An 18,315-nucleotide genomic window follows, 5' to 3' on the forward strand; every position below is an offset into this window, starting at 1 on the left:
AAACACATCAAAGAGATATGAAATGTTTCTGACCTGTGGTGAGACTTGGGACTCCTCGGTGTGTGTACCTTGGCAGCTATCATGTTCCTCTTGGGCCAGAAGCAAAAGAGCCACCAAGATCCTTTGTGTGTCTGTGCCACAAAAGAAATTCTGACTCCTTTACAACTCCTCTCTGCTGGCCCAGTTATCCCTTCGGATGAGGCTAGGGCAGGGGTGCTCATAGATTGACACCAGCAGGGGATAGACCCAAATGGACGGTGAGGGGCTGCACTCCTTGCTGAAGAGAAGCATAAACTCAGAGTAAGAACAGGTGCTGTAGTCAGGAGGCATGCTTGGCTCTAACATCAGAAAATTACACAATTATCAAATTTAATGCTAAAAATATTAAAATGCATAACATGATTTAGAACATTTCTTCAAATTTCAACTTAATGCTAGGGAACTGTGTGCTAATAACTACTTTATACATGTGATTCTGGCTCTTGGCACAATCATACAAGACTGGGGTTGTGTTATTGCATATGTGGGACGTTATTAAATGCTTTATAATGATTATGTTAAAGGTCATATTCCTCATACACATAACTTCACTTACTATTATGAGTTAGATGGGTACATGAGTAGACAATGGTCTCCTTCCATTAAATGCAAACTGGCTGAAATTACTATTTAAGTTGCCAGGCTGAATGAGTAAAGAGATCAAATTAATGCGGGTGAAATTGTATAATCAGTTTATAAAACAGATCATGCTGAGGTCAAGGCTGACATCACCAGCTCCCACACATCTAACTACACTTAGAAAGGTGGATCTTCTCTTTATTACCACGACCACTGCTCTAATTCAAGCTGTTTCTTATTTCTCTTTCATTCACACGTAGCTGACAAATCATTTATCTTGGCAAACACCAATTCAATCATGTCACCTGTCTCAGAAACCTCTGTAGTCTTCCCAGTGCTTGAGGGACAGAGGCTCAACTCCTCAGGAGGGCATTCATGGTTCTCCTAAATTTGGCCCATTCTTCTAATTCAAGGATTTTCAACCCTGGATGATATAAGAACCACGAGGGGAGCTTTGAAAAACAAACAGGCTTATGTTCCACACCCCTGAAACTCTATTTACTAGTTCTGGGCTAAGATCTAGGGATTTAATATCTTTAAAAATATCTATGGATGACTCTTATGTACTGCCAGGGTTGAACCAGTGATCTAATTCCCCACCCCACACCCTCATTGTTTCAGCCAACTTGAATTAACCCTCTGCTCCGCTCAGTAATGCTTTGTTTGCTTCTGTTGCTAGTCCTCTATTCATGCTGTTAATCCAACCTGGAATATCATTTCCTCTCTAGCTCTTTTTTTTTTTTTTTTTTTTAGATGGAGTTTCACTCTTGTTGCCAGGCTGGAGTCCAATGGCACAATCTCAGCTCACTGCAACCTCAGCCTCCCGGATTCAAGCGATTCTCCTGTCTCAGCCTCCCGAGTAGCTGGGATTACAGGCACATGCCACCATGCCTGGCTAATTTGTGTATTTTTAGTAGAGATGGGGTTTCATCATATTGGTCAGGCTGGTCTCAAACTCCTGACCTCAGGTGATCTGCCTGCCTCGGCCTCCCAAAGTGCTGGGATTACAGGCATAAGCCACCACGCCCAGCCTAGCTCTAGCACTATTTTTCTAAAACTAAGTGAAATCCCACCAGTATCCTTACAACCATGGGGATATGATATTCCATTCTGATAATCCAAAAGGCATTTTTTATGTTTATGAAGCATTTTATGGCAATTAATCATGTATTGTTTTCAATGTGAATGTTTAATATTTTGCTCCCTATATTTCAGACTTCCCAGGGAAGCAAACTTTATTTATTTATTTATTTTTTGAGATGGAGTCTCGCTGTGTTGCCAGGCTGGAGTGCAGTGGCACGATCTTGGCTCAGTGCAACCTCTGCCTCCCAGGTTCAAGTGATTCTCATGCCTCAGCCTCCTGAGTAGCTGGGACTACAGGCATGCACCACCACACCTGGCTAATTTTTTGTATTTTCAGTAGAGATGAGGTTTCACTGTGTTAGCCAGGATGGTCTCGATCTCCTGACCTCGTGATCTACCCACCTCGGCCTTCCAAAGTGCTGGGATTAGAGGTGTGAGCCACTGCGCCCCGCCTGAAGGCAAACTATAATATCTACTGTTCCCACTTCCTAGCCCTTAGCACTGACCACAGTATTAAGCATAAAGTAGACACTCATGTGCTCAATACTTGTGACTGAATAAATTAAATTCTCTGAAATTTATGAAGTGTTTTCTCTTACAGCATGACAACCTCAACCGTCAACCTTGAGGGTTGTTTATGTACATACTGATGTGTTTCTCACTAGAAGCATCATTATGCCTATGTAAATGATAATCACTTGTCCACAAAAACTGATGTGATGTCAAATACAGGGGTGATAGCTGTAAATGTGTTTTTCTCCCTATAGATAGAGGTATTTTCCATGTTTATATATTCAATTCCCATAAGTTTGTATAGCATCCAAAAGGAGGAAGTAGTGAGAGTCCCCGATCTTTCAATACCTGACTTAAAAACAACCCACCCATGTGAAAGGATAGAGAAAACCCCATTTACCATCCTAATCAACTGTGGGAAAGATCAGAAGAGCAAGTGTCCCGTTGCCCTCAATTTAGGTGACATGAGAGTATCAGCAACCTACAGGTAAAAGTCTCTCCTGTAAATACTGAAAACCGAGAAGCTTCTGATGGGAGAGTATCCAATGCTGTCAGACCCCCAGCTCAGACTCTCCTACTGTTCAACCTGCCCAGAAACTTTCTGTCCTGTTTCTACAGCATGGGGGATATATTTCTATATCCACAGCTACAATCTCTCCACAAAACAGCATTGTACATCGTGGCTGCCCATAGTGAAAGTGGTGCTGGTACTGATGAGTTAAATAGTCTTGGGAGGGCTGGCTGAGAACCTAACCACTATTTATAACAATGTTTTTGTGGAAAAATACATTCTGCATTCCAAACAACAGAACTAGACATGAACTTTTGGAATACAGTGCATTTCTTGGGTCAGGAACTGAGTGTATCTTGTTAACTGCACTAAGGTCAGTATTTTCCTAGGAGAAGATGGCAACCAGGAGTGCAGAACAAAAATAGTTGCCAAGAATATGGACCATATGCATTTATAAGGATGACAGATAAAGGAAATGATGAGAGAAAAAGCCAGCACACTCTTAATTTATTATATAATTATTTACTAAGCACTATTAAAGGCTATGGTGAAAGCTGTAGGAGACAAAAATCAAACAAGATCTTTGATTTTATAGTTCTTACAATCTAAGGTGGGAGATAAGACAAACATAAACACGAACAACAAAGCTGCACGGTAAAATATGCCACAACAGTGATACAAACAAAACATTAGATGACACTGGCAGAGAGAGAAGAGCTAGTGCTTCTAGCTGGAGTAATCAGAGAACGTGTCATAGAGAGGCTTGCACAGGGTTTCAACGTGCAGAGGAAATAGTGTCAGGGCAGCAGGGGACATCACAGGCAGGAAAACCAGTACAACTCAAGACAGATGCATGAAGAACAATAAGAGTTCAGAGAATAGGAAAAGCCTAGTTGGCTCAAGTCAGGTACATTTTCAGGACCTTCGTGGGGGACTTTGAATGCTAGGCAAAGGAACATGGATTCCATCCAAGAGGGAGTTGGAAGCCATTAAAGCGTTTTAAAATTACTAAAAGTGGTTCTATATGCAGGTTTATGTAACAATGAACACAGGACAGGGGAAGAGAGAATGCACACAGCAAGATTATTAGGAGATCACTGTAAGAGTTGAGGGTGATTAAGATGACCTTTCAAAGATTTTTTACACAAACAGTTAATAAACATTTAAGGTTCAAGTGCTAGTTAATTAACAAAATATTTCTTTAAATAAGAACATATAAATAATTTAGAAAAGTTGTATAAAGCCTTAAAAAACTATATACATATATATATTAGCTACAATGCAAAAGCATTGTTTGGCACTTAGGACTTTACGACTAGACTTGATACAAATACAAGGATGATTTTAAGGTGTTAGTCTCATTTAGACAAATAATACCATGAGTTTAAAACTGAACTTATTTTATTTTTTTATTTAATTTTATTTTGACACGGAGTCTCGCTCTGTTGCCCAGGCTGGAGTGCAGTGGCGTGATCTCAGCTCATTGCAACCTTGGCCTCCAGGGTTGAAGCAATTCTCCTGTCTCAGCTTCCCGAGTAGCTGGGACTACAGGCGCCTGCCACCATGCCCAACTAATTTTTGTAGTTTTAGTAGGGACGAGGTTTCACCTTTATTGGTCAGGCTGGTCTCGAAATCCTGATCTCAGTTGATCCACCCACCTTGGCCTCCTAAAGTGCTGGCATTACAGGCATGAGCCACCATGCCCGGCCAGAATATTTTATTTTTATAAGCATGTGAAATTTAATAAGAAATCATCTTTCCACTATTTCCCAAGACCAGTGATTCAATACACAAGATGACTAGAAGATATGCTCAGAAATTTGAGAGTTGAGATGTCCAAGTTAGTGAACTTAATTCTTTGCATTTTAAATAAACCTTAAGCTGGTACCAAGCTAGATGTGAGCAGACTTACCTGAGGTGATTTGACTTAGAAAATGTCTTCTAACTTTAACACTTCAGTACTGGATGGGAAATGGCATTCATTTTTTTACCTGAAAACAAATGTAGTGGAAATAACAAAATTATAAAGAATTTCTAGGTACCTTATAGGAACCAATCAGTTGACTGCACCTAAAAGACCATAAAAGAGTTATACAAAGTTCTATAAAATTTACAGTTCTTATACCATGTATAATTTAAGAACCCAAAATAAAAATCTCAAGCTGTGCTCAAAGACTTCTAAAATAGGAGATATATTGTCTTCACATATTTTTACGTCAACCTGCTAAAAATTCTAGAAAATATATTATTAGATATTTAAGCCTGATTTAAACTAAATTATTTAAAATTTAGCTGGCATTTGTGCCCTACTCAGTATCATGGGGAAAGGGGAGCTATGAAATTGAATAAGAGACAGTTTTTGTTCTTAAGAAATACAAACTGCAATAAGAGGCAAACATGAAAAACTCTATATAGAGGCGATGTAGTAAGTGCTACAAGTGACACAAGGCGCTACGGGATTTTGGAGCACGATAATTACTACAGGGAAAATGTGGGAAGGCTCTGCCTTACGGACTGAATACAAAGAGAAAGAGGGAAATGGGGAGGGAGATCGATAAGGACTAGGATTTGGGGCTGAGATTATATTGTAAGAGGTTGAATGCTAGATTCAGTACATGGGGCTTTATTTTATATATAAAGAGGCACCAAGGGTGTTTGGCAGAAAACACATTCAAATTTGTATTTTAAAAGATGGCTCTGGTTTTCAAGTGTAAGTTACCATGAGAAAATTCAAAAAACAGTGAGATCTGTTTTGTTACTACAGTAGTCAAGATGAGAAGAAATCAGAGTAACTGCAATAGAAGTAAAAAGTTTAAAATTCTCTGAAGTATACTTCAAAGTGAGAAGCAGAATAATAGCCTAAACAATTATGCAAGACTGAGACCTGAAACCATCACCAACATTCAGTGATATGGTTACAAACGTAGGATTCTTAGGCCACAATAGACCTTTCTTTGCAATCAGAATCATGCATTATTTACATGAACCATGAACTTAAGAAATCAATCAATCCGATGACTTACGTCATTTCTGATATCCTGTCCTAGAATTTCGGAGCTCCAACCTACAATAAAAATCTTATACAAATTTTCTCTAAGGAGGTATCATTTCAGAATCATCTGTGTAGTCCTGTTTGCTGCACTAAGTTAATAGAACAGTTTGCACATCTCCTAAAAGGTTTATTTTAAAAGGGGCCTTCCATAAAATATTGATATCTATCAATGAAGTCACGAAAGAAGAGCAAAAGAAGAGAGTGCCCTGTCCTGCCTTTTCAGGGCAGAAGAACTGAGAAGAACTTACCAGTCACTAGTGACCTTTGGAATATGTTTCAGAAAGGCAATAAAAGTAAACAAAGACTTCCAATAATTGGAAGATTATTTTTTAAAGGAGAAAAAGTGGAATTAACCAATAAATTTTAGTCTTCTAAGAAGTCTGGTATACTTTGAAAGTGAAGCTGAATCTTTAACAAGGTTTTTGTCATTGGTGGTGTTTTTTTTTTTTTCATTTTTAATGCTAGTAACAGGAAGAAATATAAGGGAGAGTGCTAAATAATGGAACAAATTCAAGAGAAGATGAGAACAAGAACTTTAGTGCAGTTAGTCATGTTAAAGACGAGAAACAGTTGTTTCTCTATGGTTAGAAATAGAGGAAAGGATGAGTGATGAATATAAACATTTGTGTGTAAGGGAGTAAAGTTGAGGGAATTCAGACCCAATGGCGAGACCATCTATTGAGACAGAGAGAAAGAGGCAAAGGGAGGAAGAGACAAGAAGGGAGAAAAAGAGATGAAGAGAAAGTATATGAATGGAAAAAATATTTGAATTTAAGAGTTAAAGAGAAAAAAATTGCCAAAGAAGAAAACAGAAAAGAGGGGCTTTCAGTATTTAAGATATTGGAACAATTCTGGTTGGCATAACTGAGACAGTTAATACACTATGAGTTCTGAGTATCAGAAACTCAAAATATGAATTTGGAGAAACAGATTATAGTCACATGGTGTGGGTTGACATTACGTTCAAGCCTGGTGGTGACATCATTGAAGAATTTGGAGCAGTGTCCTGGAAGTCAACCAGTAACAGGAATTAGAAAAGGGAGACCGGTAGTGAAAAAGAGACGGTAGTGAAAGAGTTACAAGAAAAGGAACTAATGAACAAAGGTGGCATGCTGAGCCTTGAATTGATACTGGTGAGCAAAGGTACACATCAAGCCTCCTTTAAAACCTAGATTTTTTAAATGCCATGCTTTTTCTTGAGATGGTAAAACAAACAAACAAACAAACAAATAAAAATTGCAGCCTTTGAATGCCAGGTTTAAATTTCTAGGGAAGAGAAGGGAAAACAGTTATGAGAAAAGATCAAAGTTATAATAACTTGTTCACAATAGAGCATAGGTCCAAATGACATAAGTAACTGAAAGTAAGTCAGCAGTGGACTAACTGTGGGTTCCATCTGAACTAGGAAGGCACGACTGCTTGGAAAAAGAGACCATAAGAGTAGGGCGTCATCTAAGTTGTAGGTGACAAAACACCAACCTCTCTCCCTCTTTCTGACACATCTGTTTCGGCAAAAGACTGGCCACTTGTGTCAACGGTCTCTGACTCTCAGAACTTGCTTGTCCAAATGCAAATGCATTGTCCAGTCATTTACACAGTAAACACTACAGGGCAAGTTAAGTCAATCCAATTTGAAGGGGTAGGAAGGCTAGATGCAAAGCTAGGTGTACTCTTTTACCTAGTTTCTCTATAAACAAAACTGACATTTTCATTCTTAAGTCTACTTCTTAAAGAGCTCATGGACACAGGAAGGAGAACATCACACTCCGAGGACTGTTGTGGGGTGGGGGGAGGGGGGAGGGACAGCATTAGGAGATATACCTAATGCTAAATGACGAGTTAATGGGTGCAGGAAATCAACATGGCACATGGATACATATGTAACAAACCTGCACATTGTGCAAATGTACCCTAAAACCTAAAGTATAAAAAAAAAAAAAGAGTTCAGAGGTAAGAATAAGAATAAAAAAGTGATATAATTAATTGGTCCCTTCAAACTCCAACAACAGGGATGTAAAGTAAATAAATGGAAAGAAGTATGAAGAAAACTATATGGGGGGTGGGTTGAGGGGAGAACTGGCCAGCTACAGTGGTTTTAAATTTCTAGACACATTCAAGGACTTAATACTGAGACCCAATTCAGTTGATGAATGCCACTAGAGGTGGGGAGATTTCTAATTAAGGAGTTGATACCTCTAACAGATATAGCAGTATTCAGATTTTTTACTTCTTTTGAGTAATTTTTATGTTGTATTTTTCAAGGGAGAGTGCTAAATAATGGAACAAATTCGAGAGAAGATGGAACAAGAACGTTAGTGCAGTTAGTCATGTTAAAGGGGAGAAACAGTTGTTTCAAGGAATCTGTTTATTTCATTAAACTGTCAAATGTATTGACATAAAATTGTTCATAATATTTTCTTATCCCTTATATATTTCCTGGATCTCTATTAATGTTTCCTGTTTATTCTTATATTGTTAATTTGAACTTTCTTTTTTTTCTTAGTAGGGGTTTATCAGTTTTGTTAATCTTTTCAAAGAAACAACTTTTGGTTTTGTGGTTTTGTTGATTTTTTCTACTTTACAGTACTCTTCCAGATTTTTTTTTTTTTTACTGATATTCTGCCTACTTGTTCTATCAATTGAGAGAAAAGTGAGAAAGAGAAGTGTTGAGAAAACTAACTGTAATAGCTTTTTCTATTTCTCTTTTCTGTTCCATCCATTATTGCTTCAAGTATTTTAAGGCTCTGTTATTATTAGGCTTACAGACATTTAAAATTATGTCTTTTTAATCAATTGATTCTTACATCATTATGAAATATTTCTCAGTACTGCTAGTATTATCTCATATTTTGAAGTTTATTTTATTGGCTATTAATATAGCTCCCTCCAGTTTTCTTAATGATTAGTACCTGCATGGTATCTCTTCCGATTCTTTTACTTTTAACAGCTTTGTATATACTTGAAGGGAATATTTTGTAGACAGTATAGTTAGGTCTTGCTACTTTATCCAGCCTGATGATTGCTGTCTTTAGAATATTTAGATCATTTAAACTTAATGTAATTATTTATATGGTTGGATTTGAATGAATTATCTTGTTATTTCCTATTTGTCCCAATCTGTTCTTGTTCCCTTTTCCCTTTTTTTCCTGCCATATTTGAAATTGAGTATTTTTTAGTTTTCCATTTTATCTCCACTACTGGCCTGTTATAAATATACTTGTATCTTTGTAGTTTTAGTGATTGCACTTATGTTTAAAGTATGCACATTTAACCTGCCACAACATAGCTTCAAATATTACACCACTCCACATACAAAACATAAAAACTTTGTAATAAAATTTATCTATTTCCTCCTTCCTGTCTTTCGTGCTACTGTCATAGTCTAACTACTGTAGGACTGTTATACTAGAGAAGCTACATGCAGGTCCTCTGGTTGACAGTCCCAGATAAAACTAGGTTTTGCGTTATCTTTGCCAAAGTGCCAGAAATGTGATTACAGCTGTCTTCTATCCTCCAGACCCCATTGAGCTCATTCTCGAGTTGAAGGCCACCAAGTGACCGCAGGTGATGCTACATGAAAAAGAATAACCACCAGCTGAACCTGCCCTTTTCTCTGGCCCACAAATTGTGAGGTACAATAAAATGGCTGTTGTCTTAGGGGATGTGTTTAGGTATTTTCTTACACGGAATTAGAGAACCACAACAGAATCTAGTAAAGGGAAGTGGAATTCTGTAATAAAATCTTAAAACATGTGGCATTGGCTTTGGGACCAGAGGTGAGCAGAGGCTGAAAGTGGCTTAAGAAGACTCTTAGTGAAGGTTTGAACAACATTAATGAAAACCTTATGGTGGATAGATGAATGACTCTTCTTATGCAGTGGGAAGTTTGTAACACTGTTCCTCACGTGAAATAGAAAAGACAAAATAGGCCAGGCACGGTGGCTCACACCTGTAATCCCAACACTTTGGGAGGCCGAGGCGGATGGATCACGAGGTCAAGAGTTTGAGATCAGCCTGGCCAACATGGTGTAACCCCTTCTCTACTGAAAATACAAAAAATTAGCTGGACGTGGTGGCGGGCACCTGTAATCCCAGCTACTCAGAAGGCTGAGGCAGGAGAATCGCTTGAACCCGGGAGGCGGAGGTTGCAGTGAGCCAAGATCGCACCACTCACTGCACTCCAGCCCAGGCGACAGTGCGAGATTGTCTTAAAAAAAAAAAAAAAAAAAAAAAAAAAAGACAAAATACACGCCCATAAAGCGGTAAATTTGGCTAAGCAGATTTCTAGGCGAAAGGTTGAAAGTGGTGGTCTCTTTTAGCTATCTATAAGTTATGCATACACAAACTGATGAAAGAACTGTTTCATTTTCAAGTAGAAGTTAGAGGAAAATTTTTAAAGAACCAGGACTTGATCTTTTCAAAACTAAACAGTTTCTCATCCCCATTATCTCTAGAGAGAAAAGTAAGAAAAAGCTTCAGAGTTACAGAATTACTATTAAGGCTTGGGGCCTACTACCAGTAAAGCATGGTTTCAGGATAAAAATCTCAACAGCATGGCTGTAAAACACCTTGTTGAGACTGAAAAACTAAAATCGTATCTAGTTCAGTTCTGAGAATCTTAAGAGTATGACACTTAGATTCTGTTCTAAGGCAAAAGGCCTCTAAGAATCTTGATGATATGCACTTCGGACTCTTAAATAGACAGAAAAGCTCATAGGAATATTATGGGTGTTGTTTCAAAATACCTTGACTCAGTATGAAAGAAAAAAATGCCTCTCTAAAATAAATGTGGGTGGGCCTCTGATTAATGGAGTGGGCTACAATTTGATACACAGGAAGCCCACGAAGTTTTAAAAAACATTATATCAGCTTGTGCTGAAAGGGACAGAGATAGTACAAAATGAAGACGGGCTTTTGGACTCTCAAATTTCTACAGGCAGAAAGGCTGAAAAGGCTACTCAGTTGCAAAAAATGACCATTTCTTACAGAAAAAGGATGACTCTAAATTGAGAGAGCAAAACCTGGAGCCAGGGAGAATCATTATCAGGAGGCAAGAATAGCCTAATAAAAGAACTAACATCAGGATATCAAAATTTCTACGGACCAATGAAGCTGTATGTCTCCTGTTTCCCTATTTGTGAATGGGAATGTTTACTGCAGCTATTCTAAGACTGCCTCTTCATTATATTGTTGGGTAGCTGTCTCTTCAGCTACACCTGAGAAGATTCCTGAACAGTGTACTTGTTGTAAATAACAAGTTCTTGAACTTTAACACTCAGTGTAAAGAAGAGTTGGAAAATAATTTTGGGATTCTTGGAAGTGGGTGAGTATATAAGGAACACAGGAAGAGACTGAATCATTTGTGACCAGATAGTGTACTGTGGTGGATTAAAGATGGCCACAAATGTTTTGATACTTCTTCCACTGGAAGGTCATGCCAGAGAAGACATAGGTCTTCTCTCACTAAAACAGAGAGAACTCTGTGACTCCTTTGACCAATAGAATATAGTGGAAGTGATATGGTACCATTTTTCAGTTTTAGGCTTTAAGACACTGGCAGCGTTCACTTTCTATCTCCAGGAAAATTCTCTCTAGAAGCCGGAAGCCACAATAATAAGCCTGACTATGCTGAGACTACCATGCTAGAAAGGTCATGTAGACTTAGCCTTCCACCTCTGCCCAGGCACCCTGTATATATGTATCTTGAATCCTCCAGAGCATTCCATACACCAGCAGAATACCACCCAGTGATCTCAGTCAATGAAACATGCAACCAAAAATCACCAAGCTGGGACCTGCCTGAATTTTCAACCCATAGAACCATGAGCTAAAAGAGACTTGCTGTTTTACACCACTGAATATTGGGGCATTTTATTAGGTAGTAACATATTATCACAACGTTGATTTTTATAACTTATTTTTTTTTTAGTTGTTCCAGAAGCCACAGTGTCCCATTACCACCTTCTACAACCTAACTGAAAGCAGAAACCTAAACCTAGTGATTTTGCAGAAGCAATTTGCAAAGTTCATTATAAGGTAAAATTATTTCTGAGAGGTCAATTTTCTCTGAGATATTATAAAACAAACAATTTTCCAAACACAATATACTCCAACTAAATCACTGTAATTATAACCAACCATTTTCGTCTTACTGAATAAACTATTGTACATAGATAATCAAGCCAAAGGATTCATGCTCAGGCTCTCCTTCAGTTCATTTAACACAGTTATTCAGTCACTTTCTCATGATTGAAGCAAGAGTGGGATTACAAATAGAAAATTAAGACCCTTTATGGTACTCTACAGCAGTGATTTTCAAACACAACATAAAAAATACCAATGTGAGATAAGTGATGAAATATAAAAGAGAGAATAACTGTTAGTGAAATGATAAACTATGTTTACATAAATATGTGTGTGACCAAACTGACATCTTTTTAAAGTTTTATTTTATTTTTGACATATAATAATTGTATATATTTATGGAATACAGTGTGGTATTTTGATACTTGTCATTTTTTGATGAGAACATTCAAAGCTTCTCTTGTATTTTGAAATATGTTATTATTAACTACAGTCACCCTACTGTACCATAGAACACCAGAACTTATTCCTCCGATGTGACTGTAGGTTTGCACTTGTTAACCAACCTCTCTTCATCTCTCCTATCTCTTCCCCAGCCAGTGGTAACCACTATTCTACTTTCTACTTCTATGAGATAAACTTTTTTAGATTCCACATACGACTGAGATGCCTGGCTTATTTCACTTAATATAATGACCTCTGGGTTCATCCATGTTCGTTGCAAATGACAGAATTTCATTCTTTTCTATGGCTGAATAGTATTCCATTGTGTATATATGACATATTTTATTTATCCATTCATACACTAATAAACACTTAGGTTGATTCCATATCTTGGCTATTGTAACTAGTGCTGCAATAAACATAGGAGGGCAGATATCTCTTCAACAATATACTGATTTCACTTATTTTGGATATATAAGCAGCACAGTGAAACTGTTAGATCATATGGTAGTTCTGTTATTAATATTTTAAAGAACTTCCATGCTGTTTTTTATTATGGCTGTACTAATTTACATTCCCACCAACAGTGTAAATTAAGAGTTCCCTTTTCTCCACATCCTTGCCAGGATGTGTTATTTTTTACCTTTTTGGTAATAGCCATTCTAACTGGGGTAAGATGATAATCTCATTACTGTTTTGATTTGTGTTTCCCTGATGTAGTGATGTTGAACATTTTTTCATATATCTGTTGCCATTTGCATGTCTTTTGAGAAATATCTATTCAGATCTTTTCCCACTTTACCATTCAGATTGTTTGCTTGCTTTTTGCTATTGAGTTGTTTAGATTCCTTATACATTCTGGATGTTAACCCCTTCTCAGATGTGTAGTTAGCCAATATTTTCTCCCATTCTACAGATTGTCTCTTCAATCTGTTGCTTCCTTTGCTGTACAGAGCTTTAAGTTTGATGTAATCCCATTTGTCTATTTTTGCTTTCCTTGTCTGTGCTTTTTTTTTTTTATTATTATACTTTAGGTTTTAGGGTACATGTGCACAATGTGCAGGTTTGTTACATATGTATCCATGTGCCATGTTGGTTTGCTGCATCCATTAACTCGTCATTTAGCATTAGGAATATCTCCTAATGCTGTCCCTCCTCCCTCCCCCCAACCCACAACAGTCCTCGCAGTGTGATGTTCCCCTTCCTGTGTCCATGAGTTCTCATTGTTCAATTCCCACCTATGAGTGAGAACATGCGATGTTTGGTTTTTTGTCCTTGCGATAGTTTACTGAGAATGATGGTTTCCAGTTTCATCCATGTCCCTACAAAGGACATGAACTCATCATTTTTAATGGCTGCATAGTATTCCATGGTATATATGTGCCACATTTTCTTAATCCAGTCTATCATTCTTGGACATTTGGGTTGGTTCCAAGTCTTTGCTATTGTGAAGTGCCACAATAAACATACGTGTGCAAGTGTCTTTACAGCAGCATGATTTATAGTCCTTTGGGTATACACCCAGTAATGGGATGGCTGGGTCAAATGGTATTTCTAGTTCTAGATCCCTGAGGAATCGCCACACTGACTTCCACAATGGTTGAACTAGTTTACAGTCCCACCAACAGTGTAAAAGTATTCCTATTTCTCCACATCCTCTCCAGCACCTGTTGTTTCCTGACTTTTTAATGATGGCCATTCTAACTGGTGTGAGATGGTATCTCATTGTGGTTTTGATTTGCATTTCTCTGATGGCCAGTGATGATGAACATTTTTTCATGTTTTTTGGCTGCATAAATGTCTTCTTTTGAGAAGTGTCTGTTCATGTCCTTCACCCACTTTTTGATGGGGTTGTTTGTTTTTTTCTGGTAAATTTGTTTGTGTTCATTGTAGATTCTGGATATTAGCCCTTTGTCCGATGAGTAGGTTGCAAAAATTTTCTCCCATTCTGTAGGTTGCCTGTTCACTCCGATGGTAGTTTCTTTTGCTGTGCAGAAGCTCTTTAGTTGAATTAGATCCCATTTGTCAATTTTGGCTTTTGTTGCCATTGCTTTTGGTGTTTCAGACATGAAGTCCTTGCTCACGCCTATGTCCTGAATGGTATTGCCTAGGCTTTCTTCTAGGGTTTTTATGGTTTTAGGTCTAACATGTAAGTCTTTAATCCATCTTGAATTAATTTTTGTATAAGGTGTAAGGAAGGGATCCAGTTTCAGCTTTCTACATATGGCTGGCCAGTTTTCCCAGCACCATTTATTAAATAGGGAATCCTTTCCCCATTGCTTGTTTTTGTCAGGTTTGTCAAAGATCAGATAGTTGTAGATATGCAGCATTATTTCTGAGGGCTCTGCTCTGTTCCATTGATCTATGTCTCTGTTGTGGTACCAGTACCATGCTGGTTACTGTAGCCTTGTAGTATAGTTTGAAGTCAGGTAGCGTGATGCCTCCAGCTTTGTTCTTTTGGCTTAGGATTGACTTGGCGATGCGGGCTCTTTTTTGGTTCCATATGAACTTTAAAGTAGTTTTTTCCAATTCTGTGAAGAAAGTCGTTGGTAGCTTGATGGGGATGGCATTGAATCTATAAATTACCTTGGGCAGTATGGCCATTTTCACGATATTGATTCTTCTAACCCATGAGCATGGAATGTTCTTCCATTTGTTTGTATCTCCTTTTATTTCATTGAGCAGTGGTTTGTAGTTCTCCTTGAAGAGGTCCTTCACATCCCTTGTAAGTTGGATTCCTAGGTATTTTATTCTCTTTGAAGCAACTGTGAATTGAAGCAATTCACTCATGATTTGGCTCTCTGTTTGTCTGTGATTGGTGTACAAGAATGCTTGTGATTTTTGTACATTGATTTCGTATCATGAGACTTTGCTGAAGTTGCTAATCAGCTTAAGGAGATTTGGGGCTGAGACAATGGGGTTTTCTAGATATACAATCATGTCATCTGCAAACAGGGACAATTTGACTTCCTCTTTTCCTAATTGAATATCCTTTATTTCCTTCTCCTGCCTGATTGCCCTGGCCAGAACTTCCAGCACTATGTTGAACAGGAGTGGTGAGAGAGGGCATCCCTGTCTTGTGCCTGTTTTCAAAGGGAATGCTTCCAGTTTTTGCCCATTCAGTATGATATTAGCTGTGAGTTTGTCATAGATAGCTCTTATTATTTTGAGATACGTCCCATCAATACCTAATTTATTGAGAGTTTTTAGCATGAAGGTTGTTGAATTTTGTCAAAGGCCTTTTCTGCATCTATTGAGATAATCATGTGGTTTTTGTCTTTGGTTCTGTTTATATGCTGGATTACATTTATTGATTTGCATATGTTGAACCAGCCTTGCATCCCAGGGATGAAGCCCACTTGATTATGGTGTATAAGCTTTTTGATGTGCTGCTGGATTCAGTTTGCCAGTATTTTATTGAGGATTTTTGCATCAATGTTCATCAAGGATATTGGTCTGAAATTCTCTTTTTTGGTTATGTCTCTGCCAGGCTTTGGTATCAGGACAATGCTGGCCTCATAAAATGTGTTAGGGAGGATTCCCTCTTTTTCTATCGATTGGAATAGTTTCAGAAGGAATGGTACCAGTTCCTCCTTGTACCTCTGGTAGAATTTGGCTATGAATCCATCAGGTCCTGGACTCTTTTTGGTTGGTAAGCTATTGATTATTGCCACAATTTCAGAGCCTGTTACTGGTCTATTCAGAGATTCAACTTCTTCCTGGTTTAGTCTTGGGAGGGTGTATTTGTCGAGGAATTCATCCATTTCTTCTAGATTTTCTAGTTTATTTGCGTAGAGGTGTTTGTAGTATTCTCTGATGGTAGATTGTATTTCTGTGGGATTGGTGGTGATAACCCCTTTTTCATTTTTTATTGCATCTATTTGATTCTTCTCTCTTTTCTTCTTTATTAGTCTTGCTAGCGGTCCATCAATTTTGTTGATCTTTTCAAAAAACCAGCTCCTGGATTCATTAATTTTTTGAAGGGTTTTTTGTGTCTCTATTTCCTTCAGTTCTGCTCTGATCTTAGTTATTTCTAGCCTTCTGCTAGCTTTTGAATGTGTTTGCTCTTGCTTTTCTAGTTCTTTTAATTGTGATGTTAGGGTGTCAATTTTGGATCTTTCCTGCTTTCTCTTGTGGGCATTTAGTGCTATAAATTTCCCTCTACACACTGCTTTGAACGTGTCCCAGAGATTCTGGTATGTTGTGTCTTTGGTCTCGTTGGTTTCAAAGAACATCTTTATTTCTGCCTTCATTTCATTATGTACCCAGTAGTCATTCAGGAGCAGGTTGTTCAGTTTCCATGTAGTTGAGTGGTTTTGAGTGAGTTTCTTAATCCTGAGTTCTAGTTTGACTGCACTGTGGTCTGAGAGACAGTTTGTTATAATTTCTGTTCTTTTACATTTGCTGAGGAGAGCTTTACTTCCAACTATGTGGTCAATTTTGGAATAGGTGTGGTGTGGTGCTGAAAAAAATGTATATTCTGTTGATTTGGGGTGGAGAGTTCTGTAGATGTCTATTAGGTCCACTTTGTGCAGAGCTGAGTTCAATTTCTGGATATCCTTGTTAACTTTGTCTCGTTGATCTGTCTAATGTTGACAGTGGGGTGTTAAAATCTCCCATTATTATTGTGTGGGAGTTTAAGTCCCTTTGTAGGTCACTCAGGACTTGCTTTATGAATCTGGGTGCTCCTGTTTGGGTGCATATATATTTAGGATAGTTAGCTCTTCTTGTTGAATTGATCCCTTTATCATTATGTAATGGCCTTCTTTGTCTCTTTTGATCTTTGTTGGTTTGAAGTCTATTTTATCAGAGACTAGGATTGCAACCCCTGCCTTTTTTTGTTTTCCATTTGCTTGGTAGATCATCCTCCAACCCTTTATTTTGAGTCTATGTGTGTCTCTGCACGTGAGATGGGTTTCCTGAATACAGCACACTGATGGGTCTTGACTCCTTATCCAGTTTGCCAGTCTGTGTCTTTTAATTGGAGCATTTAGCCCATTTACATTTAAAGTTAATATTGTTATGTGTGAATCTGATCCTGTCATTATGATGTTAGTTGGTTATTTTGCTTGTTAGTTGATGCAGTTTCTTCCTAGCCTCGATGGTCTTTACAATTTGGCATGTTTTTGCAGTGGCTGGTACCAGTTGTTCCTTTCCATGTTTAGTGCTTCCTTCGGGAGCTCTTTTAGGGCAGGCCTGGTGGTGACAAAATCACTCAGCATTTGCTTGTCTGTAAAGTATTTTATTTCTCCTTCACTTATGAAGCTTAGTTTGGCTGGATATGAAATTGTGGGTTGAAAATTCTTTTCTTTAAGAATGTTGAATATCGGCCCCCACTCTATTCTGGCTTGTAGAGTTTCTGCCGAGAGATCAGCTGTTAGTCTGATGGGCTTCCCTTTGTGGGTAACCCGACCTTTCTCTCTGGCCGCCCTTAACATTTTTTCCCTCATTTCAACTTTGGTGAATCTGACAATTATGTGTCTTGGAGTTGCTCTTCTCGAGGAGTATCTTTGTGGCGTTCTCTGTATTTCCTGAATCTGAATGTTGGCCTGCCTTGCTAGATTGGGGAAGTTCTCCTGGATAATATCTTGCAGAGTGTTTTCCAACTTGGTTCCATTCTCCCCGTCATTTTCAGGTACACCAATGAGACGTAGATTTGGTCTTTTCACATAGTCCCAAATTTCTTGGAGGCTTTGTTCGTTTCTTTTTATTCTTTTTTCTCTAAACTTCCCTTCTCGCTTCATTTCATTCATTTCATCTTCCATCACTGATACCCTTTCTTCCAGTTGATCACACCGGCTCCCAAGGCTTCTGCAATCTTCGCATAGTTCTCGAAACTTGGCTTTCAGCTCCATCAGCTCCTTTAAGCCCTTCTCTCCATTGGTTATTCTAGTTATCCATTCGTCTAATTTTTTTTCAAAGTTTTTAACTTCTTTGCTATTGTTTTGAATTTCCTCCCGTAGCTTGGAGTAGTTCGATCGTCTGAAGCCTTCTTCTCTCAACTCGTCAA

General features: G+C 38.1%; 1 protein-coding gene across 14 annotated transcripts in view; it reads right to left on the reverse strand.

Annotated features, from left to right (window-relative positions):
- Positions 1-18,315, reverse strand: part of ZNF438 (zinc finger protein 438) — a 193,300-nt gene that overhangs the window by 100,790 nt on the left and 74,195 nt on the right. For 11 of the 14 annotated variants that reach the window (XM_063637288.1, XM_063637283.1, XM_063637282.1 and 8 more), the window contains one exon: positions 4,638-4,716. The exons of the other annotated variants lie outside the window; for them this stretch is intronic. The gene's annotated coding sequence lies outside the window, so the exon portion shown is untranslated. The remainder of the gene's footprint in view (positions 1-4,637; positions 4,717-18,315) is intronic. 14 annotated transcript variants of the gene reach the window in all.

Source organism: Symphalangus syndactylus, chromosome 4, assembly GCF_028878055.3.
Source record: "Symphalangus syndactylus isolate Jambi chromosome 4, NHGRI_mSymSyn1-v2.1_pri, whole genome shotgun sequence".
NCBI classification, from domain to species: domain Eukaryota; kingdom Metazoa; phylum Chordata; class Mammalia; order Primates; family Hylobatidae; genus Symphalangus; species Symphalangus syndactylus.